The sequence below is a fragment of the Ornithorhynchus anatinus genome, chromosome 17 (genome assembly GCF_004115215.2).
Source record: "Ornithorhynchus anatinus isolate Pmale09 chromosome 17, mOrnAna1.pri.v4, whole genome shotgun sequence".
NCBI classification, from domain to species: Eukaryota; Metazoa; Chordata; class Mammalia; order Monotremata; family Ornithorhynchidae; genus Ornithorhynchus; species Ornithorhynchus anatinus.
In genome coordinates this window covers 40,817,577-40,838,534 of record NC_041744.1, presented here as the reverse complement: position 1 = coordinate 40,838,534, position 20,958 = coordinate 40,817,577, and the positions used below count along the sequence as shown (strand labels likewise).

Sequence of the window (20,958 nt, the reverse complement as noted above, 5' to 3'; positions counted from 1 at the left end):
CCGATTAGACTGTAAGCCCCTCAATGGGCAGGGACTGTCTCTATCTGTTGCCAATTTGTACATTCCAAGTGCTTAGTACAGTGCTCTGCACATAGTAAGCACTCAATAAATACTGTTGAATGACTAGGGATAGGGGAGCCAGAGGGACAAGGGGTTTGAGGAGGGAATTAAACATCTGGAATAAATGGAAAGGTCAATAAGCATGGGTGTCAGTAAGGATGGAGAAATAATTTTGCCAGCCAGAGAAGAGGGCAGAGATAAAGCACATAAGGATGAACTTTAAATGGCTGAAGTTGGCCTGATATCTAGATTTTTACCAGCAGTAATCTCATTCTCTTCGAAACCCCTCAAATGAGAACTATACACCTGCTGCCTCCAATTTTTGTCCTTCAACTTCCTCCTTCACCCTCTACAATCTGGTTTATGCCCTCTTCACTCCAGGAAGACCACTTTCTTCAAGGTCATCAATGACCTTCTTGCCAAATGTAGCAGGCTACACTCTGCACTAATCCTCTCTTCACTTGGAAATACTACCCAAACTTGGAGAAGATTTGGAGCTGGAAAGTGTTTGAGACTTGCTCACAAATGTTTATTAGAAGCCAGGAGACGCAGAGTGATAATGACACCATCCCTGTCCTCCCAGATCTTTATGTCTAAAGAAACGAACAATCAAGTTGTCATGTTTGTCATGTTGGGCGACAAGGACTACTGGAGTAGCCACAATTCTTGGAGATGAGACCTCATTTCTCTGTTGATCACCTGCTTTGAGACTTTGGAAAAATCATTTAGCCTCTTTGGACTCTCCATCTGTAAAAATGGGACAATTTTCCCTGACCTTCCCTGCCTCACCATGGTCTTGAGAAGTCAAAATTGTGAGTTATGGAAAATAGAAGTGCTCTGTAAATTGAAACTATTAGAACTCTCATTATTGAGAGTGATTCTAGGTAAGGAGCCACTCACCCAAGCAAGCATATACTAAGCACCCACCTGAGAGCACTGACCGTCCTGTTCCTTTATCCCACAGGTACTAAGACTTGTCCTAAGTGTGGAGAAACTTGTCCAGGTGACTGGGTGCAGTTTGGAAAGAAATGCTACTTAATGGGAAAAAAAAATTGGACCGAGAGCCAGAAATTCTGTAAATCCCAAGGTGATGAGCTAGTAGTGATTGGAAGCCATCAGGATCTGGTGAGTGTGTCAGGGTAGAAAATTTGAGCCAAATTTTCTTTCTTGAAAGTAACTCCCATGATCTAAATCTTGTGTGTCTGGATCTGCAAATGTCCCTGGAATTGGATAAATGCTTCCCAAATGCACAATCCCTACAAGAGAATGGTATGGTGTGAGCAAAAAATAATAGTCTATCCTTCACTCCGCTGCCCGGCTCATCTTCCTGCAGAAACAATCTGGGCATGTCACTCCCCTTCTTAAACAACTCCAGTGGTTGCCTATCAACCTCTGCTCCAAACAAAAACTCCTCACTCTAGGCTTCAAGGCTCTCCATCACCTTGCCCCTCCCTACCTCTCCTCCCTTCTCTCTTTCTACTGCCCACCCCACACGCTCCGCTCCTCTGCTGCCCACCTCCTCACCGTCCTTCGGTCTCACCTATTCCACTGTCAACCCCTGGGCCACGTCCTCCCGTGGTCCTGGAATGCCTCCCTCCTCACCTCCGCCAAACTGATTCTCTTCCCCTCTTCAAAACCCTACTTAAAACTCACCTCCTCCAAGAGGCCTTCCTAGACTGAACATCTCTTCTCCCTCTACTCCCTCTACCGCTCCCCTTCACCTCACCACAGCTAAACCCTCTTTTCCCCCCATTTCCCTCTGCTCCTCCCCCTCTCCCTTCCCATCCCCTCAGCACTGTACTCGTCTGCTCAACTGTATATATTTACATTACCCTATTTATTTTGTTAATGAAATGTACATCACCTTGATTCTATTTAGTTGCCATTGTTTTTACGAGATGTTCTTCCCCTTGACTCTATTTATTGCCATTGTTCTTGTCTGCCTGTCTCCCCCAATTAGACTGTAAGCCTGTCAAACGGCAGGGACTGTATCTGTTGCTGACTTGTTCATTCCAAGCGCTTAGTACAGTGCTCTGCACATAGTAAGCGCTCAATAAATACTATTGAATGAATGAATGAATGAATAATACAGTTGATATCACTTTGAATATGTGTAGTTAAGGAGCAGCCTGGCTTAGTGGAAAAGAGCACAGGGCTGAAAACCAGAGGACCGGGGTTCTAATTCTGACTCTGCCACTTGCCTGCTCTGTGACCTTGGGGAAGATGCTTAATTTGTTAAATGGGGATTCAATACCTTCTCCCTCCTCCTTAGACTGTGATTCCTATGTGGAATAGGGACTGTGTCTAACTTTATTATGTTGTGTTCTTACCTCTAATGCTTAGCACAGTACTTGGTACATAGTGCTTAATGAATACTTTTATCATTATTTTATTTTGTCCAAAGAAGTTTTATATCAGTTATTTTTATTTTTGCTTCACAATAATCCTTTGCATTAGAGAGAAGTAAAGACTGTTATTCCTCATTGTACAGCTCATCCCAGAAAGGTGAAGGTCACAAGTTCACGCAGTCAATGGCAGAGTGGGGATCTAACCCAGGTCACCTTATTCCCAGCCACCTGACTCTCATCTTCTTACTAGCTGCATTTCAGGATGTAGATCAATTAAGTTCTAGTGGAGAGAGCACAGGCCTGGGAGGCAGAGCACCTGTGTTCCAATCCCAATTCTGCTGCTTGCCTAATGGGTGACCTTGCACAAGTCATTTAACTTCTCCAGGCCTTAGTTATGTCATCTGTAAAAAGGGGATGAAACACTTGTTCTCTCTCCCTCTTAGGCTTTGAGCTCCATGTGGGACAGGGATTCTGTTTCATCTGCTTATGCAGTATCTACCCCAGAGCTTATTACTGTGCTTTGAACATAATAAGAACTTAACAAATACCAAAATTATTTTTATTATTATTACTATTAGTACTGCTACAACTATGTCCATGTTTCCACCCCAGGCTATGACTGTCTTTAACTTGTTTTTTTAGCTTTTTCACCTAGTGTTTTAGGGGTAAACAAGGGACGGGACAGGGGCCTTCCTACCCCTGGATAAATCGCTATGTTCCCCCATCACTATTACTGCCTTGATATCATGGGCTTCTTATTCCCATGCCCGGAGAGCAGCATGTGCTGAGAAGATGAACAGCTCTCTGGCAAACTGTGGAGATGGATATTCCATGGAAGCAGCAGGACCTAATGCTGAGCATAGGCCTGGATGTCAGAAGACCCGGGTTCTAATGCCGGCTTTGCCACCCACCTGCACTGTGACCTTGGGCAAATCACTCTGCTCACTGTGGGCAGGGAATGTTATATTGTACTCTCCCAAGCACTTAGTACAGTTCTCTGCAAACAGTAAGCATTCAGTAAATATGATTGAATGAAAGTATTTCCCTTCCCCTCCTCAGGTTGTGATCTGGAGCAGAGAGGTGAGCACTGCCTGGTCTCTAACCCAGAGCCTTTCCTGCCTCCAGGAATCCCCAGGCAGCTTCTAACATGGAGCCCTGCCCAAAGGCAGTTCTTCCTCATTGTTCCTTCCCTTCCCTGGCTCCAACTTGTCATCTAGGTTGAGCTCTGCTGAGGTGAGGGGAGGGATATTCAAGCTGCCTTATTGTCCCGCCACCACCCAAGGTGGCCCCACAGCACAGAGAGGGGGCTCTACCTCCACCCGAGTCCACATGGCTCTAAATTGGAATATTGGGCCATGAGGCAGGGATGAAAGGACTGTTGGAAGAAGGATTATGAATGATGATCAGAGACCACTGGGGAACAAGGTATGCCAACTTCATTCTCAACCTCCATTGAGAAGCCCCGGAACCTGATGGACATCACGGGGAATAATGAGGGTTTGGTCTTGTGGGAGCATCTTTGGGAGGTCCCAAAGGAGCTGCCTGTGTCAGCAGGGGTGGGATTATGCAAAGGAAAGGATGTGTTAAAATCCTACCCATGTAAGTGGCCTGTGCTCAGTATGTAGACCACTCGTTCCGAAAACTTCTTTGTCCACAGTTCGCTCTGTGCCTGGAACAGCAGTTGTGAGTTTAGCCCTCCCGTATGGGAGTGGGATTAAAGGTGCCTGACTTGAAGCAAGCTATCCTATTTGACTTCTCTACACTACATCTCAATGGGAGTGGCAGCAGTAAGCACTCAGTAAATATGATTGACCAACTGACTGACTTTACTTCTCTGTGCCACAATTCCATCATCTGCAGAATGGGAATTCAATACCCATTCTCCCTCGTCCTAAGATTGTGAACCCCATGTGGGACTTGATTACCTTATACCTACCCCAGCCCATAGTACAGTGCTTGAAACATAGTAAGCGCTAAACACAGTTATCATTATTGTTATATTCCCTGACCACCAAGACATTTGTTTGGTGGCCCTCCCAGATCCTTTTGGGCCTGAGCCCAGAATCAAGCTAACCAGAGGGCAAGTTCCCTGACAGTGTTCATTGATCAGTAGTTTTTATTAATGTTTACTGTATGAGAACACTGTACTGGGTACTTGGGAACATATAGCAGGAGAAAAAGACATGGTTTCTGTGCTCAAGATACTTAAAATCTAATGGTGAAAAAAAGGAGACCTAAATTTTGTGCAAATAGGGGAAGCAGGAGGAAAAGCATACATAATTCTGTTAGTAACAAGAGCAGTGAAAGTGATTAAACACCTGAGTGAGTAAATGGAGCACCTAGATTGATATATACATGTGTGAATGAATAGTGGCTGTTAAGGTGGAGAAGTGTAATCAGGGAAAGTTTCCTGGATGAGGTGCTCTGCCTCTTGACAGTGTATCTTTCTGTTGAGACTGTCAACTGTGTTCTGTTTGAAAACAACCTCGATAGTTCAAGGGACTCCCTTGACTGCACTGACACCCAGACACTTGTGTCTATGCAGAGGGCTTCCCAGTGGTCTGTTTGGCTAATGTTCTGTCTGGCCATTAGCTGTGGAGACACAATGCTATAATTCCATCCTGACAAACTGACCTTAGGTGTGGACAACAATGAGAGGTGCATCTCCGTAGCCTAGAGGCTATATGTTTCTGCACTGGTCTTCATTCATTCAATCATATTTATTGAGCATTTATTGTGTGCAGAGCACTGTACTACTACTAATAATAATAATAATGGTATTTGTTAAGCACTTACAATGTGCCAAACAGTGTTCCAAGTACTGGGGTAGATACAAAGTAATCAGGTTGTCCCACGTGGGGCTCATGGTCTTATTACCCATTTTACAGATGAGGTAACTGAGGTCCAGAGAAATTAAGTGGTGGTCCAAGTTCACAGAACAGATGAGTGGCAGAGCTAGGATTAGAACCCACATCCTCTGACTCCCAAGGCCATGCTTTTTCCACTAAGCCACACTGCTCTCTTAGAAAGTACAATTCAGCAACAAATAGAGACAATCCCTGTCCACAATAGGTTCACAGTCTAGAAGGGGTGAGACAGGCAGGAAAACAAGTAACAGGCATCAATAGCATCAATATAAATAAATAGAATTATAGATATAGGCACATCATTAATATGAATAGAATGAAAAATACATACATGTATACACAAATGCTGTGAGGGGAGGGAGGCAGAGTAAAGAGAGTGAGTTGGGGTAATGGGGAGGAGAAGGGAAGCAGAGGAAAAGGGGACCTTAGTCTGGGAAGGCCTCCTGGAAAAGGTGAGCCTTCAGTAGGGCTTTGAGCCCATCATTGGGCAGGGATTGTCTCTGTCTGTTGCCGAATGGTACTTTCCAAGCGCTTAATACAGTGCTCTGCACATAGTAAGCGTTCAATAAATACTATTGAATGAATGAATGAAGGGGGGAAGTGTGATTGTTGGTCTTCTTACTTTTCTCTGGAGAAAGGAGCCCAAAGCATCCTGGGAAGAATCTGGAAGAATTCCTGAGAGAGAGAACAGTTGTGTCTCTTGAAAGGGTCTGATTGCAGGATTTCTTCTTTCCAATGCAGATATTCATTTGGAAATTCAAGAATTGCTGGATTGGTCTTCAAAGGAAAGATGGAGAACTCTGCTGAATGAATGGCGCTCCACTGAATGAGAGTCTGTAAGTTCCCTTTAACTCTTCTGTCTAATGGCATAAGAGAAGTAGGAGGTATTCAAATAAAAATATATTCAGAATTTACAATGTTTCTCTCCACACATGGGTCATAATGATTTTAAAGAATGGGAAGGTTTTCAGACACTAACGGAAGCAGCAGATTAAGCCCAGATCATCATCATTCTTTGCTCCTCATCTCCACATGCATTAAATGAATATGAGATCGATCATTTATTGAGCGCTTACTATGTGCACCATACCTGACACTTGGGAGAGCACAATACAACAGAATTAGCAGGCATGTTCCCTGCCCACAACAAGCAGTCTAGAGATGTTGATTTCTAACTTCTCCCTGTGCCTCCAGCCCTTCCTGCTTTTACAGAGTTAAGTATTTCACCAGTCCACCTGGGGTCCAGAAAACTGTTTCTCATCACCTTCGAGGGTTTAAACGAGGACCACAGAGCCAAAGCTCAATGGGGGCTTTCTAAGCCTTTTGCCCCCTCCATTACCCCTCTCAGGCTCAACGGGAAATGTGGTAAACCTGGCTCATTCCTAACACTGCTCATGTTCTCTTTCTCAACTCAGGTTTCCAGTCACTGACCCTCGAGACTGTGCATATGTTTCTGATTACAAGATTATTACAAATGCCTGTTCCACCCACAAGTGCTACATTTGCAGCAAGTAGCTGACTGTGTCATGAAGAAGGAAGAGAGTGGATATGGGACCTGTAGGAAAACTATAAACAAGGAGGAGGAAAGCTAGGAGCCCTCAGATTCTGGGTGACTGAGACTGTTACTTCCTCACAGAGACTATACTGCTCTTTCCCAATCATTCCGAGTGGTGCTCTGTTCATATTCATTTCTTGATAAATGTGGGTTCATTCATTCATTCAATTTATTTATTTATTGAGTGCTTACTGTGTGCAGAGCACACTACTAAGCGCTAAGAAAGTAGAATGCAGCAATAAAGAGAGAAAATCCCTGCCCACAAAGGGGTCACAGTCTGGGGGGGGAGACAACATCAGTTCAAGTAAACAGACATCAATGTAAATAAAAAGAATTTTAGATATATACATATATACATAGTGCTGTGGGGTGGGGAGAGGGTGAAAGAGCAAAGGGAGCGAGTTATGGTCTTCCCACGCAGAAGGGAGGGAGAGCTGAGGAAAAGTGGGCCTTAGTCTGGGAAGACCTCTTGGAGGAATGCACCTTCAGTAGGGCTTTGAAGGGGGGGAAGAGTAATGGACTGGTGGATTTGAGGAGGGAAGGCATTCCAGGCCAGAGGTAGGATGTGGGCCAGGGGTCAGTCTCATGAGACAAGAGAGATCGAGGCATTGTGACAAGGTTAGCACCAGAAGAGCAGAGTGTGCAGGTTGGGATATAAAAGGAGAGAAGGGAGGTGAGGTATGAGGGGACAAGGTGATGGAAAGCTTTAAAGCCAGTAGTGAGGAGTTTTTGTTTGATACGGAGGTTGATAGGCAACCACTGAAGATTTTTGAGGAACATGCCCTTCAGAAAGAGTAGAAAGTAGAAAGATTATCTTTAAGTAGAAAGATAATCTGTGCAACAGAGTGAAGTATGGATTGAAATGGGATGAGGCAGGAGGTGGGGAGATTAGAAAGGATGCTGATGCAGTAATCCAGTCGAGATAGGATGAGTAATCCTATCCTATCTCGACTGGATTACTGCATCAGCATCCTTTCTAATCTCCAAGGGATAGTAGTTTGGATGGAGAGGAGAGGGCAGATATTGGTGATATTGTGAAGGTGAAAGAGAAGGCCTCCAAGAGGCCTTCCCAGACTAAACAAGTTCCCCCCTTTCCTCTTCCCTTTCCTCTCTCTTTCCTTTCCACTCCCTTCTGCTTCTCCCTGACTTGTTCCCTTTGTTTTTTGCTCTTTGTTCCCTTTGCTCTTCCCCCATCCCAGCCCCACAGCACTTATATACATATCTCCAATTTTATTTATTTGCATTGATGTCTATTTTCCCCCCTCTAGACTGTAAGCTCATTGTGGGCAGGGAATATCACTGTTTATAATTGTATTGTATGTTCCCAAACACTTAGAACAGTGCTCTGTACACAGTAAGCACTCAATAAATGTGATTGAATGAATGAGCGGGGTCATGTTTTCTAACTCTGTTATATTTTTTAAAGCACTTAATACAGTGGCCTGGGCACCACAGATGCTCCATAAATGCTAGTGATAGGTTGGGACATATAAAGAGAATCAGTGATGAAAGGAAACCCTAACAGCTGGTCTATGAGGTAACCAATTAATTAATCAATGGTATTTATCAAGCACTTACAGTGTGCAGAGCACTGTGAAAGGACTTAAGAGAGTACAACACAATAGAGTTGGTAGGTTTGGTATCCGCCCTCAAGGACCTAACAATCTCATGGGGGAGAGTGACAGTAAAATAAATTACAGATAGGGGAAATGGCAGGGTATAAGAATTTGTACATAAGTGCTGTGGAACTTGGATGGGGTATCAAAGTGCTTAAGGGATACAGAACTAAGTGCATAGGTGACTCAGAAGGGAGGGTGAATAACGTGAGGAAATGAGGGTTTTGGGAAGGCTTCTTGGAGGAGAAGAGATTTTAGTAAGGCTTTGAATATGGTAAAATTGGCAAAATTGGCGATTTGTCACATAATAATAATAATGTTGGTATTTGTTAAATGCTTACGATGTGCAGAGCACTGTTCTAAGCTCTGGGGTAATAACAATAATGTTGGTATTTGTTAAGCACTTATTATTTGCAGAGCACTGTTTTAAGCACTGGGGTAGATATAGAGTAATCAGGTTGCCCACGTGAGGCTCACAGTTAATCTCCATTTTATAGATGAGGTATCTGAGGCACAGAGAAGTTAAGTGCCTTGCCCGCCATCACACAGCTAAGTGGCAGATCCAGGATTCGAATTTATGACCTCTGACTCCCAAGCCCATGCTCTTTCCACTGAGCCACGCTGTACATATGAAGAGGGAGGTAATTCCAGGCCAGAGGGAGGATGTGGGCAAGGCATTGGTGGTCAGACAGATGAGACTGAGGTACAGGGAATAAGTTGGCTTTAGAAGAGTGAAATATGTGGCCTGGATTGTAGTAGGAGATTAGTAAGGTTGGATACGGAGTGGGAAAGCTGATTTAGTGTCTTAAAGCTGAGAAATTTCTGTTTGATACAGGGAGGGATGGGCAACCATTGGAGGATTTGAGGAATGGAAGAAGTGAAGTTGTTTTTTATCATTATAAATATTGTAGACGAGTGATCTGGACATCAGGGTGAAGTATGGGCTGGAGTGGGGAGAAACTGGAGGCAGCGAGGTCATTAAGAAGGAGCCAGCAGAGAAATAAGAGGAAAACCTAGTGAGGACAATGTCAGTGAAACTAAGGGTAGACAGTGTTGCAGCCCCACAGCACTTATGTATATATCTTTATATACTCTAAATCATTTTATTTTTATTAATATGTCTCCCCCTCTAGACTGTAAGCTTATTGTGGGCAAGGAAAGTGTCAGCAACTCTGTTGTCTTGATTGTTTTCGGGAGGAGGAGGTCCTCAGGCAGCTAAGAGATGTAGGAGTAATAAAATGGACTAGAGCCTACTGGATTTAGCAAGAAGGAGATCATTGCTGACTTTGGAGTGAAGGGGGCAGGAGCCAGATTGAAGGGGGTTGAGAAGGGAGTTGGAGGAGAGGAAGTGGAGGCAGGGAATGTAAAAAACTCACTCAAACTATTAGAAAACTAAAGGTAGGAGGAAGATTGTTTTATAATTGGAGGGAACCATGAGATTAAGGGAGCGTTGTTTTAGAATGGAAGCTGCACAAGCATATTTGAAAGCAGTAGGGAGGGAGTCACTAGAAAATGAGCAGTTGAAGATGGTGGCCAAAGAGGGAAGAAGGCAAGGGTAAATGTTTTAGTAAGGTGCAAAGAGATGTAGTTATCTCCACTGGTGGAAGGGTAGATTTTAACTGAGGTGGAAGATCTCTTGAGATACTGCTGGGAAGGATGAGAATAAAAGACTGGACAGGAAGAGGGAGAAATTGGAGAAAAGCAGGAGCGATTTTAGGGAGGTCACACATGATGGTTTCAACGTTCATTGATTCAATTCATTCAGTTGTATTTATTGAGCACTTACTATGTGAAGCAGAGAAGCAGCATGGCCTAGTGGCAAGATCCCCGGGCTTGGAAGTCAGAGGATGTGGGTTCTAATCCTGACTCTGCCACTTGTCTGCTGTGTGACCTTGGGAAAGTCACTTAACCTCTCCGTGTCTCAGTTACCTCATCTGGAAAATGGGGATTAAGAACTATGAGCCCCATGTGGGACAACCTGATTACCTTGTATTTACCTCATTGCTTAGAACAGTGCTTGGCACATAGTAAGTGCTTAACAAATGCCATCATTATTATTATTATGTGTAGAGCATTGTACTAAGTGCTTTGGAGAGTGCAAGTCAACAATAAACACATTCCCTACTCACGATGAGCTTACCATCCAGGAAAAGAAAAGGCCAGGGGAGAGCACCAGCACAGTCCCCCACTACCACAAATTATGCAGTCCAGTTTCCTGCATCTGTGGAAATCGCAGAGGTCAGCACACTCAGAGTACAATGGATGAGCCTCACCTCAGGAAAACCACCTATGTGATCATGGTGTCTCCCTTGCCAGGTAAGTATAATAATATTGGTATTTGTTAAGCACTTATTATGGGCAGAGCACTGTTCTAAGCGCTGGGGTGGATACAGGGTAATCAGGTTGTCCCACGTGAAGCTCACAGTTAATCCCCATTTTATAGATGAGGGAACTGAGGCACAGAGAAGTTAAGTGACTTGCCCACAGTCACACAGCTGACAAGTGGCAGAGGCGGGAGTTGAACCCATGACCACTGACACCGAAGCCCAGGCTCTTTCCACTAAGCCACGCTGCTTCCCTGTGAATATGAGTATGAGTGTGAGTATGTATGCCAGGTAAGTATAAGTAAGAAGTATTCTCAATAAAGTATAATTCCAGGTCATTAAGGGCAAGAATTGGAGGGGGCGTTGGTAGTGGACTTAGGGGGTTTGAGGAGGGGGTTAAATGTTTGAAACAGATCTTGAGTAATGGACATGGGAGTCAATGGGAAGGAGACGTTTTGTAGCTGGGAAGGAGAAGGCAGAGTTGTAGCAAGTGAGGATTAGTTTGAGATGGGTTTCCTTCATTAGGGCTTCTTGTCATGAGCACAAGAGCGAAGCATCATGATCTAGTGGAGAGAGCACAGGCCTGGAAGTCAGAATGACCTGGGTTCTAATTCTGGCTCCACCACTTGTCTGCTGTGTGACCTTGGGTAAGTCACTTCTTTGACTCGTCTCTCTCGTTCACCCCCCACATCCTATCCGTTACCAAGACCTGCCGGTTTCACCTCTACAATATCGCCAAGATCCGCCCTTTCCTCTCCACCCAAATGGCTACCTTACTGCTACGGGCTCTCGTTATATCCCGGCTAGACTACTGTGTCAGCCTTCTCTCTGATCTCCCTTCCTCCTCTCTCGCCCCGCTCCAGTCTAGTCTTCACTCCGCTGCCCGGCTCATCTTCCTGCAGAAACGATCTGGGCATGTCACTCCCCTTCTTAAACACCTCCAGTGGTTGCCTATCAACCTCTGCTCCAAACAAAAACTCCTCACTCTAGGCTTCAAGGCTCTACATCACCTTGCCCCTTCCTACCTCTCCTCCCTTCTCTCTTTCTACTGCCCACCCCGCACACTCCTCTCCTCTGCTGCCCACCTCCTCACCGTCCCTCAGTCTCGCCTAACCCGCCGTCGACCCCTGGGCCACGTCCTCCCGCAGTCCGGGAATCCCCTCCCTCCTCACCTCCGCCAAACTAATTCTCTTCCCCTCTTCAAAACCCTACTTAAAACTCACCTTCTCCAAGATGCCTTCCCAGACTGAGCTCCCCTTCTCCCTCTACTCCCTCTACCACACCCCCTTCACCTCTCCACAGCTTAACCCCCTTTTCCCCCCATTTCCCTCTGCTCCTCCCCCTCTCCCTTCCCATCCCCTCAGCACTGTACTCGTCTGCTCAACTGTATATATTTTCATTACCCTATTTATTTTTTTATTGAAATGTACATCGCCTTGATTCTATTTAGTTGCCATTGATTTTACGGGATGTTCTTCCCCTTGACTCTATCTATTGCCATTGTTCTTGTCTGTCTGTCTCCCCCGATTAGACTTTAAGCCCGTCAAACGGCAGGGACTGTCTCTATCTGTTGTCGACTTGTTCATTCCAAGCGCTTAGTACAGTGCTAAGTGCTCAATAAATACTATTGAATGAATGAATGAATTCTCTGTGCCTCGGTTCTGTCATCTGTAAAATGGGAATTAAGAATGTGAGCTCTATGTCCAACCCAATTACCTTGTATCTATTCCACTGCTTAGAGAAGCAGTGTGGCTCAGTGGAAAGAGCACGAGTTTGGGAGTCAGAGGTCATGGGTTTGAATCCCAGCTCTGCCACTCATCAGCTGTGTGACTGTGGGCAAGTCACTTAACTTCTCTATGCCTCAGTTACCTCATCTGTAAAATGGGGATTAAGACTGTGAACCTCACGAGGGACAACCTGATTACCCTGTATCTACCCCAGTGCTTAGAACAGTGCTCTGCACATAATAAGCGCTTAAAAATACCAACATTATTATTATTATTAGTAACAGTGCCTAGCACATTGCAAGCGCTTAACAAATGCCACAGTTATTATTATTATCATTATTATTATTATTATATGGCACATTGTGCCACAGTGTGTCACAAACAGAATGGACAAAAAAATCATTCAATCAATCCCGTTTATTTAATACCTACTGTATGCAGGGCTCTGTATTAAGCATCTTGGAGAATACATTAGAATGAGTAGACATTAATCCTGCCCTTGAAGGGTTGCCAATCTAGCAGTGGAAACAGACATTTAAATTACTCCCAGATGGGAGGAATAATAGAGTACATAAGATATGTTCCTAAGTGCTTTGGGGAATGTGAGGACTTAGAAGCTTAAGTGGTACAGAGGAACCAAAGTGGCAACTGGGGGATAGAAAGTGTGGAAATTAGAGATAAATCGGGGAAGGCCTCCTAGAGGAAATGTACTCTCTTCATATCTTCAGGCTCTCATTTCCCACTGCCTTCAGGATGTCTCTACTTGGTTGCCCACCCAACACGTTAAACTAACCTTGTCTAAAATAGAACTCCTCATCTCCCCATCCGAACCCCGTCCTTCCCTTGTCTACCATTGCTGTAGACTACACTACTACCCTCCCTGTCTCACATAACCTTGACACTATCATCAACTCATAGCTCTCATTCAATCCACATATTCAGTCTTGTCACCAAATCCTATTGGTTCAACCTTCATAAAATCGCTAAAATCCACCCTTCTACTCCATCCAAAATGCTAGTACTAGGATACAAGCACCTATCTCTATCCCGCTTTGACTACTACATCTGCCTCCTTGCTGCCCTCCCTGTCTCCTGTCTCTCTCCACTCCAGTCCACATTGCATTCTGCTTCCTGGATCATTTTTCTACAAAATGTTCAGTCCATTTCTCCCCTCTTCTCAAGAACCTACAGTGGCTGCCCATCCCACTCTGCAGCAGGTAGGAGTTCTTTACCCTTACTTTATACCACTTTATCAGCTCACTCCCTTCCTACCTTAAACCCAGCCAATTTCCTACTACAACTCAGCCCACACACTTTGCTCCTCTAACTCCAGCTTCCCAGTTGCATTTCGATCTTACCTATCTCTCTCCCGATTCCTGTCCACATCCTCCTTCTAAACTGGTAATGCCTCTCCATTCATATCATAACACCACCAGTCTCCCCACCTTCGAAGTCTTAATAAAGTCATGTGTCCAAGAGGCCTTCCTTGACTAAGCCTTCATTTCCCTTATTCCCTCACCCTCTGGTGTTGCCTGGATCTGTACCCTTTAAACATTCGATATTCACCCCACCCTCAGCTCTAGAGCACTTATGTACGTATCCATACTTTCTTTCGATGCCTGTCTCCCCTTCTAGACTGTAAGGTCCTTGTGAGAAGGAAGCATGTCTACAATGCTCTACACACAGTAAATGCTCAGTAGTACCATTGATGGATTAATTCAGAAGGGCTTTGAAGCTGGGGAGGGCTGTGGTGGGTCACATATGAAGTGGGAGGGAGTTCCAGGTAGAGTGGAAGGCATGACCAAAAGATCACAGGCAGGAGAAAAGAGAATGAGGCATAGTAATAAGTTAGTTTGAGAGGAATGAAAGGTGCGAGCTGTGATGTAGTGGGAAAAGAGAATGAATAGATAGAAGGGAGAAAGCTGATTGACTACTTTAAAGCTACAGGTCAGTGTTTCTGCTTGATACTGAGAGGAATGGTCAACCATTGGAGTTCTTTGAGGAGTGGAGAAGTCGGTTAAATGACATTTCCCAAAAAAAATGATCGGGGAGCAGAGTGTAGTAAGGGCTGGGGAGAAGAGAGACTGGGGGCAGTGAGGTCAGTGAGTGTGCTGATGCAGTAGTTAAACTGGGTTATTTCAAATGTCTGTAACAAGTGGTGTTAGTTTGTATGGAAAGGAAGGGGTGGAATTTGGTAACCTCATGGAGGAAGAACTGAAATCTTTTGGTAGCAGGCCAAATATGGGGGTTGAAAGAGAGGGAGGAGTCAAGATCAGTGCCAGATTATGAGGTTGAGAGTCAGGGAGGACAGTGGAGTTGTTAACTGTGATGGAAATGTGAGGTAAAGGAGATGATTTGGGATGGACAATGAGGAGTTTAGTTTGGGATATTATGAGATCAAGGGGTCAGCTGTACACCCACTCAGAGATGTTCTGGAATCAATCAATCGTATTTATTGAATGGTTGATGTGTGCAGAGCACTGTACTAAATGTTTGGCAGAGTACAGTATAACTCGGCCATCAGGGATTTCACAGTCTAGAGAGGAGCTTCAGGATTGGTATGAGAAAAAACACACGTGCAAAAATAAAATCCACGTTCTTGGCTCGACATCAAAAAGTCTGGGATAGAGGGCTGACAAAGTTGCCTGGCTGGCTCATTTGAGCTTTACTGATAAACACTGTGTTGGGGGAGGGCTGCAATGCTTGGGGATTGCCCATTGTCCCCAGCTTGGAAATCCATCGGTCTTGTGGTCATATTGGCTTTCAACTTCATTAAGTATTATTCTTATTAGTATTATTATCATTACTACTGTGTCTACCCCAGCGCTTAGAACAGTGCTTGGCGCATAGTAAGCGCTTAACAAATACCAACAAAAAAAAAAACTATTATTATCATCATCTTCCACATCATCAATATTATCATAATCATTATGGTATTTGTTAAGCCCTTACTATATATCAAACACTGTTCTAAGTGCGGGGATAGATATAAGTTAATCAGGTTGGACACAGTCCCTATCCCTAATGGGGCTCATAGTCTAAGGAGGAGGGAGATGAGGAAACTGAGACATGGAGAAGTTAAGTAACTTGCCCAAGTGTCACTTGGAGCTAGCTTTCCTGCTGTGATTTAGGGCTGACAGTGACCAGCAAGTCACAGTGGGCAAGTTCAAGGAGGATGAGGTATGGCAGAGAGGGTTTGGCTGGGGAGCATGGAACAGTGGAAATCTGGGAATTAATGGAGACAAGCAGCTGGTAGTCTGTGGCAGTGAGATGAGTGAGGCCATTAGGAGTTTGATTAAATCAGTTAAATTTCATCCTCACCTACTGAACCCTGGTTGAAAGAGGCCTCAGTACCCATTTCTAGCATGCACCCATCCATTCTTCCTGAGATTGAGATTTCAGGAATGAGTTATACAGATGTTAATTAACTATTGATATTTGCCTATTTCTGCTCTTTTCCTCTGACATCTTTGTTGCTATAGATGGACTTTACTGTAAGTTCCTGCTGTGACAGCAGTGTCTGCTGCTGAGAGGACAATCAATCAAAGACTCAATCAGTGGTATTTATTGAGGGCTTACAGTGCAGAGCTTTGTCCTAAGCGATTGAGAAAGTATAATACAAGGGAGTTGGAAGACATCATTCCTGCCCTGAGGAGCTTACAGTCTGTTGGGGGGGGGGGGGCAGATATTAAAATGTTACAGCTAGGGTAAGCATCAGAGTCCAAGGAAATGTAAATAAATGCTGTGAGGGTGGGGTGGAAAGAGTATTGAAGTACTTAAGGGCAGACAGAGGTGTGGCTCAGTGGCAAGAGCCCGGGCTTGGGAGTCAGAGGTCATGGGTTCGAATTCTGGCTCTGCCACTTGTCAGTTGTGTGACTGTGGGCAAGTCACTTAACTTCTCTGTGCCTCAGTTACCTCATCTGTAAAATGGGGATTAACAGTGAGCCTCACATGGGACAACCTGATGACCCTGTATCTACCCCAGCGCTTAGAACAGTGCTCTGCACATAGTAAGTGCTTAACAAATACCAACATATCATGTTCCACCACCAAAGGCCACACCTGACTTCCCAGTGAAGACCCTACTGATTGGTACAGCAGATGGGAGTGCTGCCCTCAGTGTCAGTGATCAGAGAGGATGAGGACATGGTGGGATCTGCTGGGGAATGGACAGAGATATGCTGCTCCAGTACAAGAGACGACACCTGGTCCTCCGGTGAAGACTGATAGAGTGGATGTGAGTGACACACTCAGCCATAGTGCAAAGGCCATCAAGGTGACAGTCTGCTACAGGGGCTGCACACAGATAGGCTAGTCCATGACCACAGACTGCACCCATTCCCTACCCAACCATCTCACAATGTATGCCGTTGATCACAGGGGAACTGGGTAAGAGAATGTGGATGGCTCTACACAAACCATTACTGATAATAACCAAAAACAAAAATCAAGCTCATGTCTTCCCAGTTGTGAGATCCTTCATTCTCATGCTCAGAAAGTTCTAAGCAACCAGGAGGTCCAGGATGTCAGTCTCTTGATTACTGAAGAGGCAGTAGTATCCCTGGCCAGAAGCACCCTAGTTGTCTGAACAGGACTGTTTAGGAGTGCACTACTTAACCCAGATGGGGATGGGAATGAGACCTTTGTCTCTAAAAATTGCCTGCCTCACCCAAACTAAACTCACCAGGAGACTGTGCCTGGTGACCCTAGCACTTGTGGTGCAAGTCAACCTTTTCGTTGCCTTCGACACTGTCGGGCACCTCCTCCTCTTGGAAACATTATCCAACCTTGGCTTCATTGACGCAGTCCTCTTTTGGTTCTCCTCCTATATCTTGAGCCACTCATTCCCTTTCATGACCTCCTCCTCTGCCTCCCACCTCCTAACTGTGGGGGTCCCTCAAAGTTCACTTCTGGGTCCTTCTATTCTCCATCTACTCCCACTCCCTTAGAGAGCTTATTCACTCCCATGGTTTCAACTACCACCTCTATATGGATGATTTCCAAATTAACATCTCCAGCCCTGATTTCTTTCCCTCTCTGAAGCCTCTCATTTCCTCCTGATTTCAATATATCTCTACTTGGATGTCCTCCAGGGAACTCAAGCTTAACATGTCCAAAATAGAGCTCCTCTTCTTCCCACCCAAACCCTGTCCTCCCCATGACATTCTCATCATTGTAGATGGCACCACTATCCTTGCTGTCTCACAAACCCATTACCTTGGTGTTAACCTTGAGTCTTCTATCTTTCAACCCACACATTCAGTCTATCACAAAATGCCATCAGTTCGACCTTTACAACATCACTAAAATCCATCCTTTCCTCTTCATCCAAACCGCTAACACATTAATCCGAACGTTTATTTTATCTTCCCATGATTACTGTAACAGCCTTCTTGCTGACCTCTCTGCCTCCTGTCTATCCCCACTCCAGTCCATACTTCGCTCTGCTGCCCAGATCATTTTTCCACAAAATGCTCTTTACATGTTTCCCCAAGCCTCAAGAAGCTTCACTGGTTGCCCATCCACCTCTGCATCAAAGAGAAACTCCTTACTAGTGGCTTCAAAGCATTCAATCGGCTTGCTCTCTCCTACCTCACTTTGTTAACTCTCCTACTACAACTCAGCCTGTACACTTTGCTCCTCTAATGCCAACCTATTCACTGTACCATGAGCTCATCTATCTGGCCTCCAACCTCTTTCCCACATCCTACCTCTGGCCTGGAATGCCCTGCCTTTTCATAACCTACAGACAATGACTCTCCCTTGCTTCAAAGTTGAATTGAAAGCATATCTCCTCCAAGAGGCCTTCCCTGACTAACCCCTCCTTTCCTCTTCTCCCACTCCTTTCAGCGTCGCCCTGACTTGCTCCCTTTGTTAATCCTTCCCACCCCAGTCCTGCAACACTTCTGTATATATAGAGAGATATATAATATATATACAAGATATATAAGAGTATATATATACTCTTCTGTATATAAGAGTGTGGCTTAGTGGAAAGAGCACAGGGTTGGGAATCAGAGGACGTGGACTCTGATCCTGGTTCTGCCACTTGTCTGCTCTGTGACCTAGGACAATCCACTTAACTTCTCTGTGCCCAAGTTACCTCATCTATAAAATAGAGATTAAGACTGTGAGCCCCATGTTGGACAACCTGATTACCTTGAATCTACCTCAGTGCTTAGAACAGCACTTGGCACATTGTAAGTGCTTAGCAAATACCATAATTAGTATTATCATATATCTGAAATTTTTTATAATAATAATAATGATTGTGATATTTGTTAAGCGCTTACTATGTGCCAGGTACTGTATTAAGTGCTGGGGTAGAAACAAGGAAATCAGGTTGGACACAGTCCCTGTCCCATGTGGGACTCACAGTCTCAATCCCCATTTTACAGATGTGGTAACTGAGGCACAGAGAAGTAAATTGACTTGCCCAAGGTCACACAGCAGACAAGTGGAGGAGCCAGGACCAGAACCGATGGCTTTCTGACTCCCAGGCCCATGCTCTGTCCACTATGCCATGCTCTGCCCCACCTCAAGACCATAAACTCATTGTGGGCAGGGAATATGTCTGTAATATTGTTGGATTGTATTTTTCCAAGCAACTAGTACAGTCCCCTGCACACAGTAAGGGTCAATTATTACGATTCATTCATTAATAAAAGAAAAAAAATTTACTAGGAAAATAATTTCACAACAGGATGCAGTGTAATAAAGAAAGCAGTTACTGGCCTTCTTCCTGCAGAAACGCTGTGGGCACGTCACTCCCCTCCTTAAAAACCTCTAGTGGTTGCCTATCAACTTCCACATGAAACAAAAACTTCTCACTCTGGGCTTCAAGGCTCTCCATCACCTTGCCCCCTCCTACCTCTCCTCCCTCCTCTCTTTCTACTGCCCACGCCGCATGCTCCGCTCCTCTGCTGCTCACCTCCTCACCATCCCCTGTTCTCGCCTATCCCGCCGTCGACCTCTGGCCCATGTCCTACCTCTGTCTTGGAATGCCCTCCCTCCTCACCTCCGCCTAACTAACTCTCTTCCCCTCTTCAAAGCCCTACTGAAAGCTCCCTCTGCTCCCTCTCTGCTCCCCCTCCAACATCTGCTCCCTCCTCCTTCCCCCCTTCACCTCCCCTCAGTTAAACCCCCTCTCCCCCCTTTCCCTCTGCTCCTCCCCATTTCCCTTCCCCTCCCCTCAGCACTGTGCTCATTTGTATATATTTTTATTACCCTATTTATTTTGTTAATGAGGTGTACATCCCCTTGATTCTATTTATCGTGATCAAGTTGTCTTGTTTTTGTCCATCTGTCTCCCCCGATTAGACTGTAAGCCCATCAATAGGCAGGGATTGTCTCTATCTGTTGCTGAATTGTACATTCCAAGCTCTTAGTACAGTGCTCTGCACATATTAAGTGCTCAGTAAATACTATTGAATGAATGAATAGTAAAGTAAGAGTTGTAATATTGTGTGCACTGACCAATAATGGAAGCAAAAGTGTGAACATTAAGCAAATCTAGCCTAGCTCATGAAGGACAGCTCTCAGAGGTAGGTAATGGAAGCACCTTCTTTTAGGGATTGTTTTGCAGACTCATGGCTCTCAGGGATTGGATATTGGTCCTCCTACATCTGCTCAAAGAGAAAAATAAATCACCATCACAACTGCATAGGCCTCCATAATGACCGACTGCAAAGAAGAAAAATTATGTTTATACCAAGTTCTAGATAAACATATGAAATCAGATAGAATAATTATGATGGATGATTTTATCACTGGAGTTAGAACCAGTGCCCACTCATGGAAGAAAGTTACTGGACAACAAGGGATTGACATAGTGGAAAGAGCACAGTTCTGGGGGTCAGAAAACCTGGATTCATTCATTCATTCTTTCATTCATTCATTCTTTCAGTTGTATTTTACTGAGCATTTGCTAGGTGCAAAGCACTGTACTGAGTGCTTGGAAAGTACAATTCAGCAACAAATAAAGACGATCCCTACCCAACAATGGGTTCACAGTCTAGCAGGGGGAACAGACATCAAAACAAGTAAACAGGCACCAATAGCATCACTATAAATAAATAGAATTATAGATATATATGCATCATTAATAAAATAAATAGAATAATAAATATGTACGTATATACACAGGTGCTGTGGGGCAGGGAGGAGGGTAGAGCAGATGGAGCTAGTTGGGGTAATGGAGGGGAGAAGGAGCAGAGGAAAAGGGATTCTAATCCCAGCTCTGACCCTACTGTTACCTCATCTGCAAAATGGGATGAAGTCTGTGAGCCCCATATGGGACAGGGACTGTATCCAACTTGATTATCTTATATCTACCCAGGCACTTAGTACAGTGTCTAGCACACAGTGTTTAACGAATACCGTAAAAGAAAAGAAACTCACCAGTGGTAGTCTCCTGAGTGAATGCAACAAGCACCATCATCAATCTGCCAAGTATAAAAAA

At 44.7% G+C, this 20,958-nt stretch overlaps 1 non-coding gene across 1 annotated transcript; it reads right to left on the bottom strand.

The window, feature by feature from the left end:
* Positions 1 to 10,606: 10,606 nt before the first annotated feature.
* On the bottom strand, positions 10,607 to 10,770 carry LOC114818020. Its single transcript, XR_003765847.1, has one exon. It is a non-coding gene; the product is annotated as a U1 spliceosomal RNA (small nuclear RNA).
* Between the last annotated feature and the right edge of the window lie 10,188 nt (positions 10,771 to 20,958).